Genomic DNA, 17,530 nt, shown 5'->3' with positions numbered 1-17,530 from the left:
AGCAAATCAAGGAAAAAAAAATTAACAAACAGACCAATTATATCACAGATAACTTGGTTCTGCCCCCCCAACATAAAGCCTACCCCCCCCCAAAATAAATCCTGGCTACGCCCATGGGGTCCACACCTCCAGAGTTGATGGGCATTGCCATTCAAATGGTGAGTATCCGTGGGCGTAGCCAAGAGGAGGCGGGGGGCAGTTGTGCCCCCAAAATCAATCAAAATCTATACATATCAATACAAATCTGAGCTTCTGTCACCCCTTAACAAAAATCCTGGCTGCACCCATGTGTGCGTGCACTGCATCATGTGGGGCGGGGCTCACATGCCTCCCCCTCCAATATTTTATTCAAGTTGGCACCCTGATTTCATATCTCTTATCTGACCCTGAAAGTACCACCAATGGCAGGACGCTTTGTCTGTTGTGAGTACTGTGATAGGAATTTTGAGGTCTTAGTTATATGTTAAAATGTTCATAAGTGTACCAACCAAGCACGTACATAGATCAGCACAGGAAGACCGATCTGAAACCATTTTGATTTCTAAACTGAGCAAATGTTTTCTCTGCAAGGTCAAAGTGGGAAACCTCCCCATTGTCTCTTTCCTCACAAATCCTGTCTTAAGGGTATGTCTGTGTTTGAATAGGGTTTTTTCCTTCCAGTAGCACCTTAAAGACCAACTAAGTTAGTTCTTGGTATGAGCTTTCGTGTGCATGCACACTTCTTCAGATACACTGAAACAAAAGACACCAGACCCTCATATATAGTGAGAGGATGGGGAGGGGTATTCCTCAGAAGGGTGGTGGGAATGGGTGATTGGCAGATAGCTGCAGATACACCACCCTTCTGAGGAATACCCCTCCCCACCTTCTCACTATATAGAAGGATTTGGCAACTTCTGTTTCAGTGTATCTGAAGAAGTGTGCATGCACACGAAAGCTCATACCAAGAACTAACTTAGTTGGTCTTTAAGGTGCTACTGGAAGGAAAAAAAAATTTTGTTTTGACTATGGCAGACCAACACGGCTACCTATCTGTAACTTTGAATAGGGTGTGAGCCTGTGACCTGGCCCAGGAACTAAGTATTTATCATTACAAAAGACTGGCCAGGCTCCCCAGGCAATCCAATCAAGTAACCTGCCAGGCAGAGATAAACAAGGACAGGAGAAAAACAACATTCAAATTTCTGTTTTAGACCGCCTTTTTGTGATGTAGGTGTGATGTATCTGGAGGGTGGTCTTAGGTTACACCCCTTCTGTGATGTATGTATGATGTTTCTGGGGGTGGTCTTGATCTACAGGGTGACAATTTCAAAAGTCTTTATAAGGCCTTGCTCGCTATTGTTCTGGGTTCCTCCTCCTTTCCTGTGGGTGAGAGGAGCACCCTGTTGCAACAGATCAATAAAGATCAAGCTTACTAGCTGCTTTGCTTCTCAATATTCTCTGGTTGGCCTCTGTTATTTTCTCCTACCAATAGGGTACCCCAATTGGATACCCCATAAAGGAAAAGAGCAATTTTTGTTTACAACAGTACCTTGTAGTGAATGGAACACAGCTCCCTTTACTGACTTGAACCAGGTTCATTCCTGCCATTGGCTTGTGGCATTTTGTCATCTGTGTATATGTGGGTTTATGGGAAGCAGAGGTGGGTTGGTGCTTAGAACATCTTGTGTTCGGCACCAGATGATGTTCTGGTCTTCTCCAGCCTCCTCCAAAAGAATATGCCAGGCATGAACTGGATTGTCATAGCTGAATGCTGGCAAGATGTCCCTATACTTCCTTCCTTTTTTAAAAAAGGGAAATGTTATGTGCTGGCTGAGCAGTTAAAGATCTAGCAGAGGTGTTTTGTCCTTAAGATCCACCTTCAGTGGGTCAAGCTAACCCCATCATTAACTCTGAAGAAACAAAAAAGTTTTCCATTGCTAACAGAAGGCCAGTTCAGACCAGTTTAGCCAGCTGGAGGTGACAAATATACCCATCCCTGTGGTCAAAGGGAAGGGCAATATTAATTTTGTGCAAAAAAAAAAAAGTCTCCAGTGTTTCCTTTTATAACTCTATCAATTAATAAGAAAAAAAAACTGCATTAGAAGATTATCATAGGGGAGAGAAAATATTAATAAAAATAAAAAGCAGAGTTTTTGTTGTGCTTATTTTATATTTCAGGTAGCTGAACTATATATAATGAATTAAAAAATATACTTAAAAAAAACTTTCCCCAAAACACCTGAGATTTTCCTCTTGGGGATGGTAACAATGGAAGTCCTAAAAAAACAGAAGATTTTCAGGGAAGTTTTTAATGTGTGACATTTTTATGTATTTTTAATCTTTGTTGGAAGCTGCCCAGAGTGGCTGGGGTACAAATAATGAATTATTGTTGTTGTTGTTGTTGTTACTAATACTACTATATTTGGTATGAAGTTTTAAGTGGGACAGGGGGAGGGGAGGGGAAGGGAGGGGAGAGGGGTTAAATATGCTCTCTGTTCCTGTTTTTGAAAATGACACACACACACACACACACACACACACACACACACAGATGTGTAGCTGACTAATGTTTCTGAGTGTCCTTTCTTTCATTCTACAAATCATCTTATCAAAGGTCTGCACTCTGCAGCCCTCCCGGGTGTCTATGCTTCAATTAAAGCCCTGGGGAAGACATCATAAGCCTTGGTAACTCTCCTCAAGGGGCATCTCTTCAGAGTGGGAAATGTGGGTAGCCAGGGAGGCTGCAGAACTTTCAATAAGTGTTTGCATGAAAGCAAAACACAGAAACCTCCCTTGGCCACCTCACAACAGTTAGGTTAGCTGTTAAAAAAACCCGCACCCACCCATCAAAATTCTCAGATGCCCCGAGAGTCAGGCAGAAAAACTGAAGCCCCTTGAAACTGGAAGACAGATTTTGGTAGGTCACTAGCTTTTGTGTTGCTCTGTGCAGAAGCAAGAAGCAAAAAGCAGACCCGTATGCAGGTGTAGCCAATGTGATACATTCCAGATGTTGCTGGACTGCATCTCCCATCATCCTGGACCACTGGTCATGATATGATTTGTAGTCCAAAATCTGGAAGGTACCAATCCAGCTACTATTGTGGCTAATAGTAAGCAGTTGATACACCTGTTGTCTGTGAATTTGCTGCATCCAGTAATTATCTGTGGTAGTCATCTTTAACAGACAATGAACACAGCTTGCCAACAGTCTAGACTGATCAACTGGAATTCCTCCAGTGTGATCCAATGGATAAGCCATGTCCTGCATTGGGGAATTGACTTTGCAAGTGCTAAAGTCTGAGACTATTGCAAAGCAGTCTGCAGTTTCTCAGATAAAGCATTTCAGAGACTTCCTTTGGGACCACCATGTAGTTTATTTGGATTTTATTTACTTGGTGCATACACACAAGGCTATGAGATTTTCTGGAAGATAATTCATTCGTCTGGTCTCGGTGAAATGTTGTTATGGGAGTGGACAAATCAACCAAGTTTGAGTTTCTCCCTCTTTCTCATTTTCCCAATCTTAAATTCAGTTGTCCCCATTCCCACAATAGTTTGCTTTTGTTTTGTTTCTTGAGTGAACAAAACTTCATATGCATTTTTGTCTCCATATGCAGTTTTGTCTTCATATGAATTTTTGTCTCCACGTGCATTTTGTTTACAAGCAACTTCCCCTAATAAAATGCATTTTTGGTGTTAGTTCCATGAAAATAAGGGTGCTTTTTAAAACACTTCCCCCTAATTTACATTCTTTTGGTACGCTTTTTTTTTTGGGGGGGGGGGGACAGCATTGAGAAATTTTGTAGAAGTATGCGTTTTGAAGGATAGCTAGGTTGGGGTTTTTCCATGAGTGAGAGGTGAGTTTGCATTAAAATACGGTTTTCTTTCCCATCCCTAATCATACAAGAGGGAAGCTTAAGTGAAGGAAGAGGGGAGGAGTACACCAGTGTGTGCACACACATGATGGAGCGTCAGGAAAGCAGCATAACCCACAGGCCCTTCTCTGACTGCTTTGGAGACTGATCACAACGAATCCATATCCTCGGGATAATCTGTACTGCTTTCCCAGAAAACCCTGTTGCACATCTCCGGTTCCACGCAGCACTCAAATTTGATGGTATAGTCACCGCTTTTCTGTTCTGTGCCACAGACGTCGATACCAGGCCTGGTGCAACCATGGGAACGCAACAGCTCTTGCTCTTCTGCAAAAAGGTAATAAAATGCGAGGCTAGTGGTGAGCTACCTTTGCATGTACAGTGGTACCTCAGGTTACATACGCTTCGGGTTACAGACTCCGCTAACCCAGAAATATTACCTCTGGTTAAGAAGTTTGCTTCAGGATGAGAACAGAAATCGCGCGGGAGGCCCCATTAGCTAAAGTGGTGCTTCAGGTTAAGAACAGTTTCAGGTTAAGAACGGACCTCCGGAACAAATTAAGTACTTAACCCAAGGTACCACTGTATATGGATGGCTTATCCGGACTGTGGTACTAAAATACGGAGTTTAGATTCAGGATTGATGCTTCTGGTCTCCATTCTGGAGATGGAATGGTCTCCTGTGAACTCTCCTTCCTGGGAGGTTTTTAAGCAGAGGTTGGGTGGCCATATGCCATGGATGCTTCAGCCAAGACATCTGCATTGAACTCTACAATCGTGTGATTCTACTAAGGGGTACTGGCTATTGGGGGGGGTTATGGGGGGGCTGGAGCATGGGTGAGAGTTGTTAGGGCTCAGGGAGGGGGGGCACATTACTCAGGACACTTTCAAACCTGCTCCAGACCACTACAGTGGTACCTTGGGTTAAGTACTTAATTCATTCCGGAAGTCTGAACTTAACCTGAAACTGTTCTTAACCTGAAGCACCACTTTAGCTAATGGGGCCTCCCACTGCTGCCGCGCCGCCAGAGCACGATTTCTGTTCTCATCCCGAAGCACTTTTTCTGGGTTAGTGGAGTCTGTAACCTGAAGCATATGTAACCCGAAGCATATGTAACCCGAGGTATCACTGTATAAGGAAATTCTGCCCTTGGTATGTTCATTTACCACCTCTTCATTTTGATTCTCTGGCCCCATATCTGCACAAACTTATTATCCCAAAATACAGACATGCTTTTACACCTCCAAGACTGGATATTTTGCCATCTGAGGTACTTGAGGGTCGATTCCAAAAGATCCTGCCTGAGAAACGTCTTTTCCCCTGTGGAGACGGTAGCACCGAAACAGCGGCACACGTCCTCCTGTCCTGTACTCTCTACAAAGACCTGAGGAACGAGGTCATCACCCCACTCGTACTAACCATCCCAGGGCGCTCAACCACTGCCACAATGTCCTTTTCTTCTATCAGATCATAATGAGCAGATAACAGCAAAGGTTGCTAGGTTCATAGCAGGGGCAATCAGAATAAGGGCCACTAACTGACTGCTGATTCAGGACTTTAAATTGTTCTTTTATATCAAATTTCCTTTTCTGCACATACTGTAATGTTTTACTGTTGCTATGGCCATTGGCTAATATTAATAAATCTTTATCTTATCTATCTAACCTGCTCCAGAGCCGGCTCTACCATTTGGCAAAGCGAGACAGTTGCCTCGTGATGGGGCAACAAACAAACAAAATGCCCATTCAGAAGAGAGAATGTGTGGTCACGGGACCACGACTTACCGTGGAAAAAATGGAGCGTTATACAATTCTGTCCTCTGTCTAGGTCGGCCGAACATGCCCTTCCTCCAGTTACGCACCCAGATTCAGGGAAGTTCATGAGACAGCTGTAGCATCTGGTGCGCTCTGTCACAGGAAGCAGCGCAGGTGAGATACATTAGAAACACCCTGTCGTTTGGGTTTAATGTGCGGACGCGGGTGGCACTGTGGTCTAAACCACTGAGCCTCTTGTGCTTGCCGATTGGAAGGTTGGCGGTTCAAATCCCTGCTATGGAGTGAGCTCCTGTTGCTCTGTCCCAGTTTCTGCCAACCTAGCAGTTTGAAAGCACACCAGTGCAAGTAGATAAATAGGTACCACTGCGACGGGAAGGTAAATGGCGTTTCCATGAGTGCTCTGGCACTCATCACAGTGTCCCGTTGCACCAGAAGCGGTTTAGTCCTGCTGGCCACATGACCCGGAAAGCTGTCAGTGGACAAATGCCTGAAAGCGAGATGAGTGCCGCAACCCCATAGTCGCCTTTGACTGGACTTAACCGTCCAGGGGTCCTTTACCTTTACCTAACATGTTCACACATTCAGGACGGGGCAAATCTGTCAATGTTGGTTTCTCTCCAGCTCTCATTTTTCCAACCTTAAGTTCTATTTTCCGCATTACCACATCTGTTGGCAATCCCCCCCCCCCAAAAATACATTATCGTTTTGGTGCTAATTTATCCTAATACTGTATGTGTATACATTTTTTGCTAAGCCGCTTCCCCATGTATAATGCACTTTTTTGCATGTGTATTTTCACTATGGAACGTGCTCCTTCTTCTTCTGGGTGAAATACAAGCAGTCCTGACTTAGCGAAGTTTGGCTCTAGGTGGAAAAGCTGAGTCGGAAATCTGGCAGAATCTTTAGGGTGCAGTGTCCCCCCCCAAAAAAAAGCCCCATGGGGGAGCAGCATCTGTTGCTGTGCTAATTCTGTGAGCCTCCACCTGTGCTCAACCTGCATAATTGTAAATAAATGCAAATTTTACAAAATGCCAGTCTCCAATGTAACCTTATTCCAAGGGAACCAAACTCTGAGTAAGGACTAGATCCCCTGGAACCAAGTCACACTTGGAGAAGGGAACTGTGCATGTAACAATATCCTACAGCTAGATCTGTCGAGAAGCCAGTTCCTGTTGAGAAGATGTGATGGCAAAATTGGAGTTGTCTACGTCTAGTGTGCGTTGAGAAATTTGGTTCAGTTTGCACTTAAGTATTAAGTGAAAAACAACATATAAAATGCATTATAACCAGGAAACTTGATTTGTAAAAATGCCTATATTGGCCAAAATTGCCTTGCCAACAAAGGTCTGTATAGTTAAAGCTATGGTTTTCCCAATAGTGATGTATGGAAGTGAGAGCTGGACCATAAAGAAGGCTGATCGCCGAAGAATTGATGCTTTTGAATTCTGGTGCTGGAAGAGACTCTTGAGAGTCCCATGGACTGCAAGAAGATCAAACCTCTCCATTCTGAAGGAAATCAGCCCAGAGTGCTCACTGGAAGGACAGATCCTGAAGCTGAGGCTCCAATACTTTGGCTACTTCATGAGAAGAGAAGACTCCCTGGAATAGACCCTGATGTTGGGAAAGATGGAGGGCACAAGGAGAAGGGGACGACAAAGGACGAGATGGTTGTTTAATATTCTGTTGGGAGGCTACCAACATGAGTTTGACCAAACTGCGGGAGGCAGTGGAAGACAGGAGGGCCTGGCGTGCTCTGGTCCATGGGGTCATGAAGAGTCAGACACGACTAAATGACTAAACAACAACAATATTTAAAGAAATGCACACTAAAATGCTGAAGGGATAGCTCAGTTTGTAGAGCATATGATTCCTAATTCCAGGGTTCTGGGTTTGAGGCCCATGTTGGGCAAAAAAATCCTGCATTGCAGAGGGTTGGGCTTGATGACCCATGTGGTGCCTTCTGACACAACCATTCTATTCTATGAATTTCCATGAGGAAAATCACAAACCGACATAGAAATATTTTTGGACGTGGAAATGTTTAGGCGCCAGAGTGGCTGGGGAAACCCTGCCAGATGAGTAGGGTATAAATAATAAAATTATTATTATTATTTTTATAGGTAAAGGTAAAGGGACTCCTGACCGTTAGGTCCAGTCACAGATGACTCTGGGGTTGCGGCACTCATCTCGCTTTACCAGCCGAGGGAGTCGCCGTTTGTCCGCTTCCACAGACAGTTTTTCCGGGTCATGTGGCCAGCATGACTAAGCCACTTCTGGCGAACCAGAGCAGCTCACGGAAACGCTGTTTACCTTCCCGCTGGAGCGGTACCTATTTATCTACTTGCACTTTGACGTGCTTTCGAACTGCTAGGTTGGCAGGAGCAGGGACCGAGCAACCGAGCTCACCCCGTCGTGGAGATTCGAACCGCCAACCTTCTGATCAGCAAGCCCTAGGCTCTGTTGTTTAAGCCACAGCGCCACCTGTGTCCCTTATATTATTGTTATAGTTTCAAACTAAAAGAGACTGTGAAGAGCTCTCACAGGACCTCTCCAAACTGAGCGAATGGGCACTAAAATGGCAAATGCAATTCAATGTAAATGGTTACACCAGAATTAGACTTACCTGCCAGGCTGAGATCTAGGCAAAGCAGCACACAGGTGGCAAAAATCAGGGTCTGGACCATGCCGGAATCTCTTGCTTCTTCTCAGTTGGTGGAAATTTTCATAAAGGCGGAAAAAGAGATGCCTGATAAAGTCTCCCTGCTAGAAGGTGGGCTTTTAGAAAAACACACCCTGTGGGCTGGTGGATTAAGCCAGCAGATAAAGGTATGAGCTCTACTTAGCAGCAAGAGAATCAGAAGCCAAAAGTGATAGGATCAAATACAGTGGTACCTCGGGTTACAGACACTTCAGGTTACAGACTCTGCTAACCCAGAAATAGTACCTCGGGTTAAGAACTTTGCTTCAGGATGAGGACAGAAATCGTGCGGCAGTGGCACGGCGGCAGTGGGAGGCCCCATTAGCTAAAGTGGTGCTTCAGGTTAAGAACAGTTTCAGGTTAAGAACGGACCTCCGGAATGAATTAAATACTTAACCCGAGGTACCACTGTAATCCATTTTGTTCTGTGAAGAGAAGGCACTGGGCATTAATAATAACTTTGCAGTAGGTGAATGGAACGCCTGCCAACCTAGCAGTTCGAAAGCACCCCCGGGTGCAAGTAGATAAATAGGGACCGCTTTATAGCGGGAAGGTAAACGGCGTTCCGTGTGCTGCGCTGGCTCACCAGATGCAGCTTGTCACGCTGGCCACGTGACCCGGAAGTGTCTCCGGACAGCGCTGGCTCCCGGCCTATAGAGTGAGATGAGCGCACAACCCTAGAGTCTGGCAAGACTGGCCCAAACGGGCAGGGGTACCTTTACCTTTTTAGGTGAATGGAAATGGTTTATTGAATATTTACGGATAAATTATAAAGAGAATAAAACATTGGCAGGATTATTGTAACAACCTGCGGTTTTAGAAGAGTATGTCTTTGAAGAAGATGAATAAATGAGTAAATTAAGTAAATTTGGATATGCAGAAGATATTCAAAACAAATTTAAGGAACTGCAGAAGGAGGGGGATGGAAGTCAAGTTTTGAAATGTCAAAATGAATGTAAACTTGAAAAGTATAAATAAAAGGATCTCTTTCTGTTTCTGGGGTGGGTGTGTGAAAATACAAAACTTAAAGAAATAATGGATAAATTTGAGGAATCCTGCATGCCTAAACAGAATGAAACTTTTGAAAGAAACAAGTATTCCCTTTTTTCCATGCATCAGGAAAGCGGGTCAAACTATGGCTTGGTATTTTTCAGGATTAAGAAGGCTGAGCAGGAATTGTGGTTTTGGCAACTTGAAAGAGTCTCTGATAAGATACAGAATTATAGGTGTTATTGGAGATAGATATCCTCAGAGAGCGAGGACTAGCCAGGTGAGGGACATCTTGACCCTGCATGAAAGTCCAGGAACTATTGGAAAGATGCTGTGATCTTGGGTTATTAATTAATAGCTGGAGGCGATTAGCAGCCTCGCTGAGGTGGGTGTAACGAGACTGGCTTAATCTGAACACACTGTGCAGCACTAGATCAAGGAAGCATCTAGTGATTTGCAAGAATGTGGCATGGTTGTAGTTCTTGAATGTACCTAATGTTCTTTTTAAAAGTTTCTGAATCTGCCCAGCTGGGTTCACATTATACAAACTGGGTTCTGTAAGGAGGGCCTTCTTCCTCAAGCCAGGACTCCTCCCAGGCCTACCTTTTCTGTTCCTCTACCTTCACCACGCGGTGGCACTGTGGGTAAAACCTCAGCGCCTAGGACTTGCCGATCGTATGGTCGGCGGTTCGAATCCTCGCGGCGGGGTGAGCTCCCGTAGTTTGGTCCCAGCTCCTGCCCACCTAGCAGTTCGACAGCACCCTTAAGTGCAAGTAGATAAATAGGTACCGCTTTATAGCGGGAAGGTAAACGGCGTTTCCGTGTGCTGCGCTGGTGCCAGCTCGCCAGAGCAGCTTCGTCACGCTGGCCACGTGACCCGGAAGTGTCTCCAGACAGCGCTGGCCCCCGGCCTCTTAAGCGAGATGGGCGCGCAACCCCAGAGTCGGTCACGACTGGCCCGTATGGGCAGGGGTACCCTTACCTTTACCTTACCTTCACCCAACCCTGACTGAGTCTCCTACCATCAGCTTCATTACACCAACAAAGAGAAAAGGTAGCAAAACGTGCCACGGACAGTTTTCTGTCCTTTGCAACCAGCTTTCTGGTGAGTCTCAAGAACAGCGAAAGTGGGAATCCACAGCCCAGGAGACTTTTTCATATTGCTTTGGGGGGCAGGGAGCACAAAACTTTGAGTCTGGCTGTGTACATACCACAGATTGTCTTTAATTAACTTTGACTTGTGGTTCACACCTGTCTGTCTTGAATAACAATGGAGTGCGCCTCCAGGGGTGATGTCAAATGGCTGCGTTAGCAGCACCAAAGTAGTAGTAGTAGTAGTAGTAGTAGTAGTAGTAGTAGTAATTTATTATTTATACCTCACCCATCTGGCTGGGTTTCCCCAGCAACTCTGGGCGGCTTCCAACAGAATATTAAAAATAGAATCAAACATTAAAAACTTCCCTATACAGAGCTGCCTTCAGATGTCTTCTAAAAGTCAGATAGTTCTTTATGGTACTGGAGGAGACTCTGGAGAGTCCCACAGACTGCAAGAAGATCAAACCTCTCCATTCTGAAGGAAATCAGCCCTGAGTGCTCACTGGAAGGACAGATCCTGAAGCTGAGGCTCCAATACTTTGACCACCTTATGAGAAGAGAAGACTCTCTGGAAAAGACCCTGATGCTGGGAAAGATGGAGGGCACAAGGAGAAGGGGACGACAGAGGACGAGATGGTTGGACAGTGTTCTCGAAGCTACGAACATGAGTTTGACCAAGCTGCGGGAGGCAGTGGAAGACAGGAGTGTCTGGCGTGCACTGGTCCATGGGGTCACGAAGAGTCGGACACAACTAAACGACTAAACAACAACAACATACAGAGCTGCCTTCAGATGTCTTCTAAAAGTCAGATAGTTCTTTATTTCCTTGACATATGGTGGGAGGGCGTTCCACAGGGCGGGCGCCACTACCAAGAAGGCCCTCTGCCTGGTTCCCTGTAACCTCACTTCTCGCAGTGAGGGAACCGCCAGAAGGCCCTCGGCGCTGGACCTCAGTGTCTGGGCTGAATGATGAGGGTGGAGAAGCTCCTTCTGGTATACTGGGTCAAGGACGTTTAGGGCTTTAATGTGACCTCCCTGGGGCACAAGCCTGGGCAGGGTGTATGGAGGTCCTGGGTTGCCCAGACAACAAGACCGACCTCTCTTGGCCTCTCTGATATGGACCAAAGGAAAGCAGAACGATGCATTTGGCACCAGCAGGAGTTGCCAGAAGGAGGTGTACAGTGGAACCTCGCGTTATGGATGGGATCCGTTCCGGAGGCCCGTCCGTACCATGGAAATGACACAAGCCGAAGTGCTGCATCTGCACACGAACGTGGCATGGTTTAGTGTGTCTGCACATGCACGAGCGGCAAACCCCAGAAGTAACCTGTTCCGGTACTTCCGGGTTGCCGTGGGACGCAACATGAAAACATGTAACCTGAAGTGGACACAACATGAGGTAGAAGAAGAAGAAGAGTTTGGATTTGATATCCCGCTTTATCAATACCCTATGGAGTCTCAAAACGGCTAACATTCTCCTTTCCCTTCCTCCCCCATAACAAACACTCTGTGAGGTGAGTGGGGCTGAGAGGCTGAGAGAAGTGTGACTAGCCCAAGGTCACCCAGCAGCTGCATGTGGAAGAGCGGGGAAGCGAACGCGGTTCACCAGATTACGAGTCAACCGCTCTTAACCACTACATCACACTGGCTCTCAAGGTGTCTTAGGGACTCCACTCCAGATTTGGGTAGGGTTTAACCCCCTAGCCATTTCTTCTCCCAAAGATGTCTCTCAAGGCAGTGGAGATGGAGGACCAGAGTTTTCCTTCTCTCTTACTCAGAGTAGGCGCATGGAAATTAATGGACCTACGTTAGTCATGGCCATTCATTGCAATGTGTCCGCTCAGAGTAAAAGTTAGTTGTGTGTGAGTAAAGCAATGCATACATGTTTTATGAACTGCCCTGTGATCTTTGGATGAAGGGCAGTATATATATATATATATATATATATATATATATATATATATATATATATTCGATCGATCGATCAATTGATCGATCTTAAGATTTCAGGGCATTCACAAGATAAAAATACAAGGTAGAAGCCCAAATAAATAGTTAAAAATAAGAATCCTGGGAACCGTAGTTTTGTTAAGAGCGCTGACAATTCTAGCTCTGCGTGGGACCTCCTAACACTCTTAACTAAGTTCTCCAGAACAATCTGGGGATGGGCAGCCATGGCTCTTAAAAGTGTTACCAGGACATATATATGCATGGTGTGGTGTAACCATTGTTAAATATGAAAAATTCACTTCTTCCTCCCTATTAAAGTCTTTGTGTCTTCTACATACTTAGACTATCTAATCACTGTTTTTTGGCTTTTTGAAAAAAGAAGACAGACCACTTCCTGGAAAATCACAGTTGGTGAAAATAAATATTTTTAAAAAGCAGTATGCCAGTCTTTCACTATAATTCATTTTGGCAGTCCTATCCAGGTTTATAAATGTTTAGGAATGGAAAGAAACAGGAAGTTGTTGTCTGTGCCATGGCCTGCACCCATCCTTTGCTCTTGTCCCCACTTACATCCCAAAATTTAGACCACCCTGAGCCACAAAGCACAGAGTAGGATCACTCCAAGGTGGGGCTTCTGAGGAGACAAACTATAGGCCAAAGTGAAGGAAGGCCTGAGATTTATTTATTATTATTATTAGATTTTTATATATTAGATTTCTAGACTGGCCTTCATCCAAGGATTACAGGGCAGTTTATAAACAGAAAAATACGTAACGTAGTAACAAACATAAACAATGCCCCCCCCCCCCGTTTAAAAGACCATTGATTGTTTAATTAGCCAAAGGCCACGGGGAGGAGGAATGTTTCAGAAAAGCACCAGGCATAGTCGCCAGGTTGCCCCAAGATTGTCTTCTTCTTTGGCAATCGCTCGTAGCCGAGTAAGATTGTCTTCCATAAACACAGTTTTAACAGTGAGTCAGTAAGTCCGCAATTCTGGATCCACACGTCCTTCCACAGTGGGGACATTGGTTCCCGGGCGGGAGTTGATCAGTGTGTGGATTTGCCAAGAGTGCCTTCCTCTCAGCACGTTTCTCCCTTGCGTCCTGAGTTCGAGTGTCTTCAAAGCCCACGACACCTTTGGTAAAGGCTGTTCTCCAACTGGACCGCTCACGGGCCAGTGTTTCCCAATTGTTGGTGTTTATACTACCTTTTTTTAGATTGAGACATTCTTTAAAACTCTTTTGTTGACCACCAGCATTACGCTTTCCATTTTTAAGTTTGGAAAGGGGCACACATGAAATGTCATGTGTGTCCCCCAACAGTTCCGCTAGGCTGGTTAGGTTCCCGCAGCTTTTTTCTTTACTAGCTTCAGCTTGTAAAGCAGCTAGTGTTATTTTTGGACAGGAATAGCCTGACCATGCACTGGTAACCTCCAGGTTGGATTACTGCATTGCACTGAAGAAGAAGAGTTTGGATTTGATATCCCGCTTTATCACTACCCCAAGGAGTCTCAAAGCGGCTAACATTCTCCTTTCCCTTCCTCCCCCACAACAAACACTCTGTGAGGTGAGTGGGGCTGAGAGACTTCAGAGAAGTGTGACTGGCCCAAGGTCACCCAGCAGCTGCATGTGGAGGAGCGGGGAAGCAAACCCAGTTCACCAGATTACAAGTCTACCACTCTTAACCACTACACCACGCTGGCTCTCAATGTGTGGTGCTGCCCCAAAAATTGGCCTGGGAGCTGCAGCTACTGCAAAACTTGGTGCCTTGACTGCTACCTGGAGCAAGGTAAAGCCCTTGGTGTTACGTTGCTGCTGAAAGAACTGCAGTTCTGACATCTTTCTCCCGGCCGATAAAATAAAAATGCCCAAGAAGTGACATACGCACACGCACACACATATATCGTCAAATAAAACAAAGAGATTTTATTAATAATCTTACAAGCCACAAGACATAGATCTTGCCCTAAGCTGTGGGTTGCCAGCCCACTCATGCTCAAGGGTCGGACGCACCCAAGTCAGAGCTTCCTCAGCCGCATAGACACACACGTACACAAGTCAATCGCGCAACTCCAGACACTACCATTGGAAGGTAGAGGCAAGCTGAGCCCCACAGGGCATCACTGGGAGGGATGGGTTAAAGCCAATAACTAACCTGAGGCTGAACTGGGAATGAGGCTGAATGTCTTAGAACAAGGTGGGTGGGGAAACCTGTGGCCCTCCAGATGTTGCCTTAGTCCAGGCATGTCCAAAGTCAGTTTTGGGGGTCTAATCTGGCCCGCCGGTCTGTTTAATCTGCCCCTGTGCCAGTTTATTTCCTGGGGTAAAATCCTAAAAAACCTCAACAAATTCAACCCTAAGAAAAGGTCAACAACTTTCGTCGGCCCTCATGGCCCTTCACTTCATCAAATCTGGCCCTCTTTGAAAAAAGTTTGGACACCACTGCTCTAACTCCAATCCCCTCCAGCCAGCATGGTCCAGAGTCCGGGGTTGTGGCAGCTGTGGTCCATCAACATCTGGAGGGCCTTGCTGTAGAGGAATTTTCCCTGCCATGTTCAGAGGCTGTTGGAATCTTTATTCAACATACATATTTTGCACTCAAGGGTATTTTAATCACAAACATAAAAAGGTAAAGGACCCCTGGACAGCAAAGTCCAGTCCAAGGCGTCAATGGGGTTGCAGCGCTCATCTCGCTTTCAGGCCAAGGGAGTCGGCGTTTGTCCACAGACAGCTTTCCGGGTCATGTGGCCAGCAGGACTAAACCGCTTCTGGCACAACAGGACACCGTGACGGAAGCAAGAGCACATGGAAACACCGTTTACCTTCCCGCCACAGTGGTACCTATTTATCTACTTGCACTGGTGTGCTTTCAAACTGTCTGGACAAATGCCGGCTTTCTCGGCCTGAAAGCGAGATGAACACCTCAACCCCATAGTCACCTCTGACTGGACTTAACTGTCCAGGGGTCCTTTACCTTACCTTTACCAATCACAAACATACATACCTTCTGTAATAACTTTTAATATTCTAATTCTGGTGGAATCTCTCAGGACGATGAGCGGTGGTGGTGAGAAAGTTGCATATTCATCTGCTCCCCATTACCTTTCTTATTTGCTCTTGTCACCTGTCTAAAGCTGCTTCTTTCTCCAGCTTTAAGCAGCAGCAGCACCATTCCTCCATAAAAACTGCCCGAACAAAGGCCGTTTCCTAAGGCAGAAGCAGCCAAGCTGAGATCTTATAATGACGGACGGCCACCCGACCTCTGCTTAAAAACCTCCAAGCAGAGTGATGATGTCACACTACAGTGCAGCCCGATTGGTCTGCGTTCCAAACAGGTAAACGTAGCAGCTGCATTTTGCTGACTTCCCCCAAAACATTGCCCAAAATGTGTTTTTTGGTGTTGCTCCCTCCACCTCACGTTTGGCTAAGCTGTGCAACATGGGTGAACTTCAGGATCGAAAGGTTTGCAGAGGTGCCTTTTCCTCGATTCAAGTGAACTACTGGAAAACGTTCACCTTCCATTGCAGGCCATTGCCCTCGACTCATCTGTGCACTGTGGGCACTACTTTTACCCGTGACAAATGCCACCAGGCATTCCTCTTCACAGCCCACAGGCAAGGGTCACAATACATGCCGTTCAATTCATGAAAGACTTTGGGATGGCAGCTTGAGTTAAAGCCAAATGGATGCCGCCAACTACAAACCATACAACTGAATAAAATTTGGGCCTTAAGACCAGCTTGTCCAAGGGCGCTCACTACCAGGCAGCTCTGCTTCCTGGGTCTGAGACAGAAACTCGGTTCCAGCACCCTTCAGTCCAGATCTGCCAGCTGGCTGCAAGGGCTGTGCAGCCCATAACAGGGCTGGGCAATATATCGATATGTCACCCAGAATTGGTTTCAAGTCCATACCATGATATTGCTTTCATAGTTTTTGACCTGGCAATATATTGTGAATCGCGATGTGCATTTGTGTGCTATGCAAAAAAACACAATGTGGGGAAAACTGTGAAGCCAGCCAAGGCCTCTGCATAGCTCCATCCTCATTTCAGACGTTGTGATATATCAGTATATCGTGATGTTTAGCTGGCGACATACTGCGATGCTGAAAACCGGGTATTGCCCAGCCCTGGTCCATAGAGATCTCTTAATACTCTACCCAGGGAGTGCTGGGGTGTTCAAGAGGAAAGGATCCATTCCTGGCCTGCTTTATTCTCACATGTACCGTATTTTTCGCTCTGTAAGACGCACCAGACCACAGTTTTTGGAGGAGGAAAACAAGAAAAAAATATTCTGAATCCCAGAAGCCAGAACAGCAAGAGGGATCACTGCGCAGTGAAAGCAGTGGTCCCTCTTGCTGTTCTGGCTTCTGGGATAGCTGTGCAGCCTGCATTCGCTCCATAAGACGCACACACATTTCCCCTTATTTTTTAGGAGGGAAAAAGTGAGTCTTATAGAGCAAAAAATACGGTACATTACAGCACTCTACCAAGACTACAGGAGGCTGCTTCTGCATACACTGCAGAAGGAGCAGCGAAGGGAAAAAGAGATGGTTTCTTCAATCTACACACGCAATGATGAATCCCTTGAGGGAGGTCACTTCCCTCCACTGCCCATATAGCACACATCTGCCACATTCTCATTCACACACATTTCTGACCAGCTCTGCCCACAGCTAATGCAAACAGTGTGGCTTGGTTTTTCTCCACCCTGCCCCCCAAGTTTCAGCATCACCGTCTCAGATTTAAGCCCCGTTTGAGGTTTGGGAAAGCAGAAGGAATCCATTTCTTCACTGGCCTCCACAAAAGCCGAACTACTCCAAAACAGGCTCTTTGCTTTTGTGGGAATATTCCCTTCATTAGCGTCACATCCCTTCAAGAAAATGTGAAGCCAAAAAGATAAATACCAATATTTCTGTAGGGTTCCCGCGGTCCCCACCCCCTTCAGTGGTGTTTTTGAAAGCCTTTCCACGTTTCCTTCTGCCATTCCCGGCTGGGGATGACGCAACTTGGTTTCCTGCTCCCTTGTGTCCTTCTCCACTGAGAAACTGCCTTAAATAACTCCCTCAACACATTTGATAAGATATTTAGATTAATATTTTAGTGGGGGGGTGTGGGAAACAGATATTTGATATTATCTACTTTCCTTTATGCTCTAATAAAAAAA

At 45.7% G+C, this 17,530-nt stretch overlaps 1 long non-coding RNA gene across 1 annotated transcript; it reads right to left on the bottom strand.

Annotated features, from left to right (window-relative positions):
- Positions 1-3,336: 3,336 nt before the first annotated feature.
- LOC310757385 lies at positions 3,337-8,378 on the bottom strand. The gene is made up of 3 exons (XR_014545137.1): positions 8,257-8,378; positions 5,643-5,765; positions 3,337-4,184 (listed from the first exon to the last, which is right to left on the bottom strand). It is a non-coding gene; the product is annotated as an uncharacterized lncRNA (long non-coding RNA).
- Between the last annotated feature and the right edge of the window lie 9,152 nt (positions 8,379-17,530).

This window comes from Podarcis filfolensis (genome assembly GCF_964270895.1).
Source record: "Podarcis filfolensis genome assembly, chromosome: 2".
Lineage (NCBI taxonomy): Eukaryota > Metazoa > Chordata > Lepidosauria > Squamata > Lacertidae > Podarcis > Podarcis filfolensis.
Note: the sequence above shows the minus strand (reverse complement) of the source record. Positions and strands in the feature narration are given on the sequence as shown.